This window comes from Salvelinus namaycush, unplaced genomic scaffold (genome assembly GCF_016432855.1).
Source record: "Salvelinus namaycush isolate Seneca unplaced genomic scaffold, SaNama_1.0 Scaffold3411, whole genome shotgun sequence".
Classification (NCBI taxonomy): Eukaryota; Metazoa; Chordata; class Actinopteri; order Salmoniformes; family Salmonidae; genus Salvelinus; species Salvelinus namaycush.
The window spans coordinates 4604-15000 of NW_024060355.1; positions in this window are offsets into that span (position 1 = coordinate 4604).

Below are 10397 nucleotides of genomic sequence, written 5' to 3' on the forward strand. Positions count from 1 at the left end.
CATGCCCGATATGGGAGCACCATAGTAGGGGTCCAAGTCAGTAGGCACCGGCCTAAGGGATTTATGGAGCTTTTCAAAAAAAGTCCGAAAATATTCTATGTTGAACTATTCAGGAAAAACGACAGAGTGCCCTCTTTTTGGGTTACCAGGTGCCGCTATTGAAATCGAATGAAAACGACTTTTAAGGGCCTGCCCACGCCCATGCCCGATATGGGAGCACCATAGTAGGGGTCCAAGTCAGTAGGCACCGGCCTAAGGGATTTATGGAGCTTTTCAAAAAAAGTCCGAAAATATTCTATGTTGAACTATTCAGGAAAAACGACAGAGTGCCCTCTTTTTGGGTTACCAGGTGCCGCTATTGAAATCGAATGAAAATGACTTTTAAGGGCCTGCCCACGCCCATGCCCGATATGGGAGCACCATAGTAGGGGTCCAAGTCAGTAGGCACCGGCCTAAGGGATTTATGGAGCTTTTCAAAAAAAGTCCGAAAATATTCTATGTTGAATTATTCAGGAAAAACGACAGAGTGCCCTCTTTTTGGGTTACCAGGTGCCGCTATTGAAATCGAATGAAAATGACTTTTAAGGGCCTGCCCACGCCCATGCCCGATATGGGAGCACCATAGTAGGGGTCCAAGTCAGTAGGCACCGGCCTAAGGGATTTATGGAGCTTTTCAAAAAAAGTCCGAAAATATTCTATGTTGAATTATTCAGGAAAAACGACAGAGTGCCCTCTTTTTGGGTTACCAGGTGCCCCTATTGAAATCGAATGAAAACGACTTTTAAGGGCCTGCCCACGCCCATGCCCGATATGGGAGCACCATAGTAGGGGTCCAAGTCAGTAGGCACCGGCCTAAGGGATTTATGGAGCTTTTCAAAAAAAGTCCGAAAATATTCTATGTTGAACTATTCAGGAAAAACGACAGAGTGCCCTCTTTTTGGGTTACCAGGTGCCGCTATTGAAATCGAATGAAAACGACTTTTAAGGGCCTGCCCACGCCCATGCCCGATATGGGAGCACCATAGTAGGGGTCCAAGTCAGTAGGCACCGGCCTAAGGGATTTATGGAGCTTTTCAAAAAAAGTCCGAAAATATTCTATGTTGAACTATTCAGGAAAAACGACAGAGTGCCCTCTTTTTGGGTTACCAGGTGCCGCTATTGAAATCGAATGAAAATGACTTTTAAGGGCCTGCCCACGCCCATGCCCGATATGGGAGCACCATAGTAGGGGTCCAAGTCAGTAGGCACCGGCCTAAGGGATTTATGGAGCTTTTCAAAAAAAGTCCGAAAATATTCTATGTTGAATTATTCAGGAAAAACGACAGAGTGCCCTCTTTTTGGGTTACCAGGTGCCGCTATTGAAATCGAATGAAAATGACTTTTAAGGGCCTGCCCACGCCCATGCCCGATATGGGAGCACCATAGTAGGGGTCCAAGTCAGTAGGCACCGGCCTAAGGGATTTATGGAGCTTTTCAAAAAAAGTCCGAAAATATTCTATGTTGAATTATTCAGGAAAAACGACAGAGTGCCCTCTTTTTGGGTTACCAGGTGCCCCTATTGAAATCGAATGAAAACGACTTTTAAGGGCCTGCCCACGCCCATGCCCGATATGGGAGCACCATAGTAGGGGTCCAAGTCAGTAGGCACCGGCCTAAGGGATTTATGGAGCTTTTCAAAAAAAGTCCGAAAATATTCTATGTTGAACTATTCAGGAAAAACGACAGAGTGCCCTCTTTTTGGGTTACCAGGTGCCGCTATTGAAATCGAATGAAAACGACTTTTAAGGGCCTGCCCACGCCCATGCCCGATATGGGAGCACCATAGTAGGGGTCCAAGTCAGTAGGCACCGGCCTAAGGGATTTATGGAGCTTTTCAAAAAAAGTCCGAAAATATTCTATGTTGAACTATTCAGGAAAAACGACAGAGTGCCCTCTTTTTGGGTTACCAGGTGCCGCTATTGAAATCGAATGAAAATGACTTTTAAGGGCCTGCCCACGCCCATGCCCGATATGGGAGCACCATAGTAGGGGTCCAAGTCAGTAGGCACCGGCCTAAGGGATTTATGGAGCTTTTCAAAAAAAGTCCGAAAATATTCTATGTTGAATTATTCAGGAAAAACGACAGAGTGCCCTCTTTTTGGGTTACCAGGTGCCGCTATTGAAATCGAATGAAAATGACTTTTAAGGGCCTGCCCACGCCCATGCCCGATATGGGAGCACCATAGTAGGGGTCCAAGTCAGTAGGCACCGGCCTAAGGGATTTATGGAGCTTTTCAAAAAAAGTCCGAAAATATTCTATGTTGAATTATTCAGGAAAAACGACAGAGTGCCCTCTTTTTGGGTTACCAGGTGCCGCTATTGAAATCGAATGAAAATGACTTTTAAGGGCCTGCCCACGCCCATGCCCGATATGGGAGCACCATAGTAGGGGTCCAAGTCAGTAGGCACCGGCCTAAGGGATTTATGGAGCTTTTCAAAAAAAGTCCGAAAATATTCTATGTTGAATTATTCAGGAAAAACGACAGAGTGCCCTCTTTTTGGGTTACCAGGTGCCCCTATTGAAATCGAATGAAAACGACTTTTAAGGGCCTGCCCACGCCCATGCCCGATATGGGAGCACCATAGTAGGGGTCCAAGTCAGTAGGCACCGGCCTAAGGGATTTATGGAGCTTTTCAAAAAAAGTCCGAAAATATTCTATGTTGAACTATTCAGGAAAAACGACAGAGTGCCCTCTTTTTGGGTTACCAGGTGCCGCTATTGAAATCGAATGAAAACGACTTTTAAGGGCCTGCCCACGCCCATGCCCGATATGGGAGCACCATAGTAGGGGTCCAAGTCAGTAGGCACCGGCCTAAGGGATTTATGGAGCTTTTCAAAAAAAGTCCGAAAATATTCTATGTTGAACTATTCAGGAAAAACGGCTATGTGCCCTCTTTTTGGGTTACCAGGTGCTGCTATTGAAATCGATCCTCACTACTGACACCACCTTATGTTAGTTTGGGTTACCAGGTGCTGCTATTGAAATCGAATGAAAATGATTTTAAATGGCCTGCAGACACCCATGCCCGCTATGGGAGCACCATACTATGGGCACAAGTCAGTGGGGGCCGGCCTGAGGGATTTATGGAGCTTTTCAAAAAAGGTCCGAAAATATTCTATGTTGAACTACTCAGGAAAAACGGCTAAGTGCCCTCTTTTGGGTTACCAGGTGCTCCTATTCTAATCGAATGAAAATGAATTTAAATGACCTGCAGACACCCATGCCCGCTATGGGAGCACCATACTATGGGCACAAGTCAGTGGGCACCGGCCTAAGGGATTTATGGAGCTTTTATATAAAATGTCTGTACTCATCCTCCCCTCCGTGCACCTGGTATTATTTTTGGGTTACCAGGTGCTCCTATTCTAATCGAATGAAAATGAATTTAAATGACCTGCAGACACCCATGCCCGCTATGGGAGCACCATACTATGGGCACAAGTCAGTGGGCACCGGCCTAAGGGATTTATGGAGCTTTTCAAAAATAAGGTCTGAATACTTTCTATGTTGAACTACTCAGGAAAAACGACAGAGTGCCCACTTTTTGGGTTACCAGGTGCCCCTATTTAAATCGAATGAAAACGAATTTAAATGACCTGCAGACACCCATGCCCGCTATGGGAGCACCATACTACGGGCACAAGTCAGTAGGCACCGGCCTAAGGGATTTATGGAGCTTTTATATAAAAGGTCTGTCCGCATCCTCACTACTGACACCACCTTATGTTAGTTTGGGTTACCAGGTGCTGCTACAGAAATCGAATGAAAATGACTTTTAAGGGCCTGCCCACACCCATGCCCGATATGGGAGCACCATACTACGGGCACAAGTCAGTGGCCACCGGCCTAAGGGATTTATGGAGCTTTTATATAAAATGTCTGTACTCATCCTCCCCTCCGTGCACCTGGTATTATTTTTGGGTTACCAGGTGCTCCCATTCTAATCGAATGAGTGCACCTGGTATTATTTTTGGGTTACTAGGTGCTCCTATTGAAATCGAATGAAAATGACACACAAAGACAAGGATTAATTGCAAAAAATATTGTATTTATTTAGAGTTATTCATGGATTGATTTGTCCCTCAATTAGTCTCCGAGCCTGGCTTGCATTATGAGGCAAATTATGGGAACGGTAGTAGCGTGCCTGCGTCTCCAGGGAGTGACACATGTGGTCAGCCACAGTTCCACGGTCTGTAAGCGACCCAAGATTAAAGTTTAATGTGGCAATGCTTCTTCGAATTGTACCAAATGTCACTTTCCTTCCAATGCCAAACTCTGCAAAAATCTTACCCACACAATCACAGAGATTACCGTATGGTTTACCAGAGCATGTGAAAAAGAAGAGTGTTGTGTCTGGGGTCATTCCACTCAGATGAGGCCTGATCCGATGGAATCGTTGAAGCCAAGTGTATTCCTCATCAGATATAACAATTCTGCACTCCCCGAAGCTGTAGTTAGTTTTGTGGCTTGCTACAGTCATTTGATAAACCCCACTTTCATTGGTTATTTCATTGAAATCACTCTCACCGAACATGGTGACTGGGGATCGTCGAGTTCCATTAAAAGTCGCCAACCGGCTGGACATGAGAGCCGCAAACCTGCGTCTGTCAGATGAGGTGGCTCGGACTTCCAGCCTGCTGAGAACAGAAGGAATAGATGCATTGCTTAGCTCCAAAAATCGTTTTAACTCCGCAGCGCTGAGCACCTCGTCCCTGCAGCGTCTGCGAAATTGTGCCATGTGCGTTGCCAGGCTCTGCCTAGAATCCCTGTCTATCTTTGCCAAGCAGAGTAACAATTTGCGAATTACACTGGCTTTAGCTTGCAGACCATTCGGCCGGAACTGAATAAGATATTTCAGGAAACTTCTAACATCTGATCGGTATAGTTTTAATGTGGATGGTGCCAAACTACGGCCTTCACATGTCCGGTACCACTCATACACACGCATGTAGTTGTCCAGAAAACACAGGCCTTCATCGGATTTGTCCTCGGACATAATGCGGAGGAATTCCCGTACTCGTGACAGACTGGTGTGACTATTGTCTATTCTTTTAACTGAAGGGTTAATACCCTTAATATAGGTAGCATATTCATTCAAAATGACATCACTCAAACCTTCAGTTGTGGACGGCACACCACCGCCGCCTCCATCACTTTCGCTATCGGTGGAAGGCGACATGACGCTGCATTGCTCCCCCGGTTCCGAGCATTGTTCACCGGTTGACTGCACCGTCGCCTGACTGGTTGACTGCACCGCTGACTGCTCACTCTCGCCACTCAGCTGCTGTTCTGCGGACAACTCACTTCCAACGCCGTTGTTAGGCTCCATACAATCCCCTGGGTAGGCCTGCTGTGTCTCAGCCGAAATCGGGCTACATTGCACGGCATGATTCCATTCCATAGATGCGTGTGTAAGTCCATGGACAGTCTTAAAATGTTTGTCTATCCGCGAAATATGCGTCTTGGTACAAAGTCCACAGTCATGTCGTTTTTGTTTGCTGTCCATAGCTAGCTTCTCTCTCCTGCCTTCCTGTGTGTATGTTTGTTAGCTTCCAACCGTCGCCTAATCAATGGCCTAATTATCACCAGGTGTGGATACAGGTGCGGCGCGAGCGGGGCACGGGCGGGGCACGGGCGGGGCAAGGGCGGGGCTGTGTCATAGCTATGCCCTGCTTAGGGCTATAGACATGAATTGTTATGCCGGAAAATAGGCACCTTGAATGGGATTCAATTCATAGAGCACTGCCCTTGGAGCCCACAGGCTCAGATGCCACATGCCACAATACCACTTCCACATACCACAATGCCACTTCCACATACCACAATGCCACTTCCACATACCACAATGCCACTTCCACATACCACAATGCCACTTACACAAGTGTCAAACGCCCCTTCACCAAGTGCCAAACGCCCCAACCCTAACCCTAACCCTAACCCTAAGAAGGTCGTAAGTTCCATCAGCAGTGCCACAGGTGCCATAGGTGCCAAACCCCTGCCTGGGTAATTTTTAAAGCTATTTAAAAAAAAAAAATATGCCGGGCAAGAGGCACTCTGACCGGGGTAACATTAGGTGTGCACTGCCCCCCCCTGGAGCCCTGTGGCACTTGGCACTTGGCACTTGGCACTTTAAACCTTTCATAAGTGCCATAGGTGCCAGACCCCTGACTGGGTCATTTTAAATACAGGATAATAGGCTACACACATTAAATACTATGCCGGGCAAGAGGCACTCTGACCGGGGTAACATTATGTGTGCACTGCCCCCCTGGAGCCCTGTGGCACTTGGCACTTGGCACTTGGCACTTTAAACCTTTCATAAGTGCCATAGGTGCCAGACCCCTGACTGGGTCATTTTAAATACAGGATAATAGGCTACACACATTAAATACTATGCCGGGCAAGAGGCACTCTGACCGGGGTAACATTATGTGTGCACTGCCCCCCTGGAGCCCTGTGGCACTTGGCACTTGGCACTTGGCACTTTAAACCTTTCATAAGTGCCATAGGTGCCAGACCCCTGACTGGGTCATTTTTAAAGGATAAAGGGCTACACACATTAAATACTATGCCGGGCAAGAGGCACTCTGACCGGGGTAACATTATGTGTGCACTGCCCCCCTGGAGCCCTGTGGCACTTGGCACTTGGCACTTGGCACTTTAAACCTTTCATAAGTGCCATAGGTGCCAGACCCCTGACTGGGTCATTTTAAATACAGGATAATAGGCTACACACATTAAATACTATGCCGGGCAAGAGGCACTCTGACCGGGGTAACATTATGTGTGCACTGCCCCCCTGGAGCCCTGTGGCACTTGGCACTTGGCACTTGGCACTTTAAACCTTTCATAAGTGCCATAGGTGCCAGACCCCTGACTGGGTCATTTTTAAAGGATAAAGGGCTACACACATTAAATACTATGCCGGGCAAGAGGCACTCTGACCGGGGTAACATTATGTGTGCACTGCCCCCCTGGAGCCCTGTGGCACTTGGCACTTGGCACTTGGCACTTTAAACCTTTCATAAGTGCCATAGGTGCCAGACCCCTGACTGGGTCATTTTAAATACAGGATAATAGGCTACACACATTAAATACTATGCCGGGCAAGAGGCACTCTGACCGGGGTAACATTATGTGTGCACTGCCCCCCTGGAGCCCTGTGGCACTTGGCACTTGGCACTTGGCACTTTAAACCTTTCATAAGTGCCATAGGTGCCAGACCCCTGACTGGGTCATTTTTAAAGGATAAAGGGCTACACACATTAAATACTATGCCGGGCAAGAGGCACTCTGACCGGGGTAACATTATGTGTGCACTGCCCCCCTGGAGCCCTGTGGCACTTGGCACTTGGCACTTGGCACTTTAAACCTTTCATAAGTGCCATAGGTGCCAGACCCCTGACTGGGTCATTTTAAATACAGGATAATAGGCTACACACATTAAATACTATGCCGGGCAAGAGGCACTCTGACCGGGGTAACATTATGTGTGCACTGCCCCCCTGGAGCCCTGTGGCACTTGGCACTTGGCACTTGGCACTTTAAACCTTTCATAAGTGCCATAGGTGCCAGACCCCTGACTGGGTCATTTTTAAAGGATAAAGGGCTACACACATTAAATACTATGCCGGGCAAGAGGCACTCTGACCGGGGTAACATTATGTGTGCACTGCCCCCCTGGAGCCCTGTGGCACTTGGCACTTGGCACTTGGCACTTTAAACCTTTCATAAGTGCCATAGGTGCCAGACCCCTGACTGGGTCATTTTAAATACAGGATAATAGGCTACACACATTAAATACTATGCCGGGCAAGAGGCACTCTGACCGGGGTAACATTATGTGTGCACTGCCCCCCTGGAGCCCTGTGGCACTTGGCACTTGGCACTTGGCACTTTAAACCTTTCATAAGTGCCATAGGTGCCAGACCCCTGACTGGGTCATTTTTAAAGGATAAAGGGCTACACACATTAAATACTATGCCGGGCAAGAGGCACTCTGACCGGGGTAACATTATGTGTGCACTGCCCCCCTGGAGCCCTGTGGCACTTGGCACTTGGCACTTGGCACTTTAAACCTTTCATAAGTGCCATAGGTGCCAGACCCCTGACTGGGTCATTTTAAATACAGGATAATAGGCTACACACATTAAATACTATGCCGGGCAAGAGGCACTCTGACCGGGGTAACATTATGTGTGCACTGCCCCCCTGGAGCCCTGTGGCACTTGGCACTTGGCACTTGGCACTTTAAACCTTTCATAAGTGCCATAGGTGCCAGACCCCTGACTGGGTCATTTTTAAAGGATAAAGGGCTACACACATTAAATACTATGCCGGGCAAGAGGCACTCTGACCGGGGTAACATTATGTGTGCACTGCCCCCCTGGAGCCCTGTGGCACTTGGCACTTGGCACTTGGCACTTTAAACCTTTCATAAGTGCCATAGGTGCCAGACCCCTGACTGGGTCATTTTAAATACAGGATAATAGGCTACACACATTAAATACTATGCCGGGCAAGAGGCACTCTGACCGGGGTAACATTATGTGTGCACTGCCCCCCTGGAGCCCTGTGGCACTTGGCACTTGGCACTTGGCACTTTAAACCTTTCATAAGTGCCATAGGTGCCAGACCCCTGACTGGGTCATTTTTAAAGGATAAAGGGCTACACACATTAAATACTATGCCGGGCAAGAGGCACTCTGACCGGGGTAACATTATGTGTGCACTGCCCCCCTGGAGCCCTGTGGCACTTGGCACTTGGCATTTGGCACTTGGCATTTGGCACTTTAAACCTTTCATAAGTGCCATAGAGTGGTAATTGCATAGGATTTCAGGGGTATACACATTAAATACTATGCCGGGCAAGAGGCACTCTGACTGGGGTAACATTAGGTGTGCACTGCCCTGTGGCACTTGGCACTTGGCACTTGGCATTTGGCACTTGGCATTTGGCACTTGGCACTTCCATAAGTGCCATAGAGTGGTAATTGCATAGGATTTCAGGGCTATACACATTAAATACTATGCCGGGCAAGAGGCACTTTGACTGGGATACAATTTTAAAAATTCCCGCACCATCTGGATTTGTCCACATGATGGCGACATTGGATAGGGTAAGCTGGGATAAAATTATGATGGTAATTGCATAGGATTTCAGGGGTATACACATTAAATACTATGCCGGGCAAGAGGCACTTTGACTGGGATAAAATTATGATGGTAATTGCATAGGATTTCAGGGGTATACACATTAAATACTATGCCGGGCAAGAGGCACTTTGACTGGGATAAAATTATGATGGTAATTGCATAGGATTTCAGGGGTATACACATTAAATACTATGCCGGGCAAGAGGCACTTTGACTGGGATAAAATTATTATGGTAATTGCATAGGATTTCAGGGGTATACACATTAAATACTATGCCGGGCAAGAGGCACTTTGACTGGGATAAAATTATTATGGTAATTGCATAGGATTTCAGGGGTATACACATTAAATACTATGCCGGGCTAGAGGCACTTTGACTGGGATACAATTTTGTGGGTAATTGCATAGGATTTCAGGGCTACACACATTAAATACTATGCCGGGCAAGAGGCACTCTGACTGGGGTAACATTATGTGTGCACTGCCCCCCTGGAGCCCTGTGGCACTTGGCACTTGGCACTTGGCATTTGGCACTTGGCACTTCCATAAGTGCCATAGAATGGTAATTGCATAGGATTTCAGGGGTATACACATTAAATACTATGCCGGGCTAGAGGCACTTTAACTGGGATACAATTTTTAAAATTCCCGCACCATCTGGATTTGTCCACAAGATGGCATCATTGGATAGGGTAAGCTGATTTTAGGCATTGGGGCCTGGGAACACAATGTACATCAATGGCAGGGCTTTGCTGAAGATTGATGGGGAAATGGTGATGGGAAAATGGGCCAAAAAAAAGGGGGACAGAGCAGCCAACCTCCAAAGAGGCTGACTGCTCTGCCCCCCTTAAGGACAGTGGAACTACGGACCTCCAGGGCTATAGGCCTTCACTCACTACCCGGGTCAACATGCATGTCTCCGGACGTGAGAGTACAGCTTACCCCCTGGAGATACGGACCTCCAGGGCTATAGGCCTTCACTCACTATCCGGGAAACATGCATGTCTCCGGACGTGAGAGTACAGCTTACCCCCTGGAGATACGGACCTCCAGGGCTATAGGCCTTCACTCACTATCCGGGGAACATGCATGTCTACGGACGTGAGAGTACAGCTTACCCCCTGGAGATACGGACCTCCAGGGCTATAGGCCTTCACTCACTACCCGGGTCAACATACATGTCTACGGACGTGAGAGTA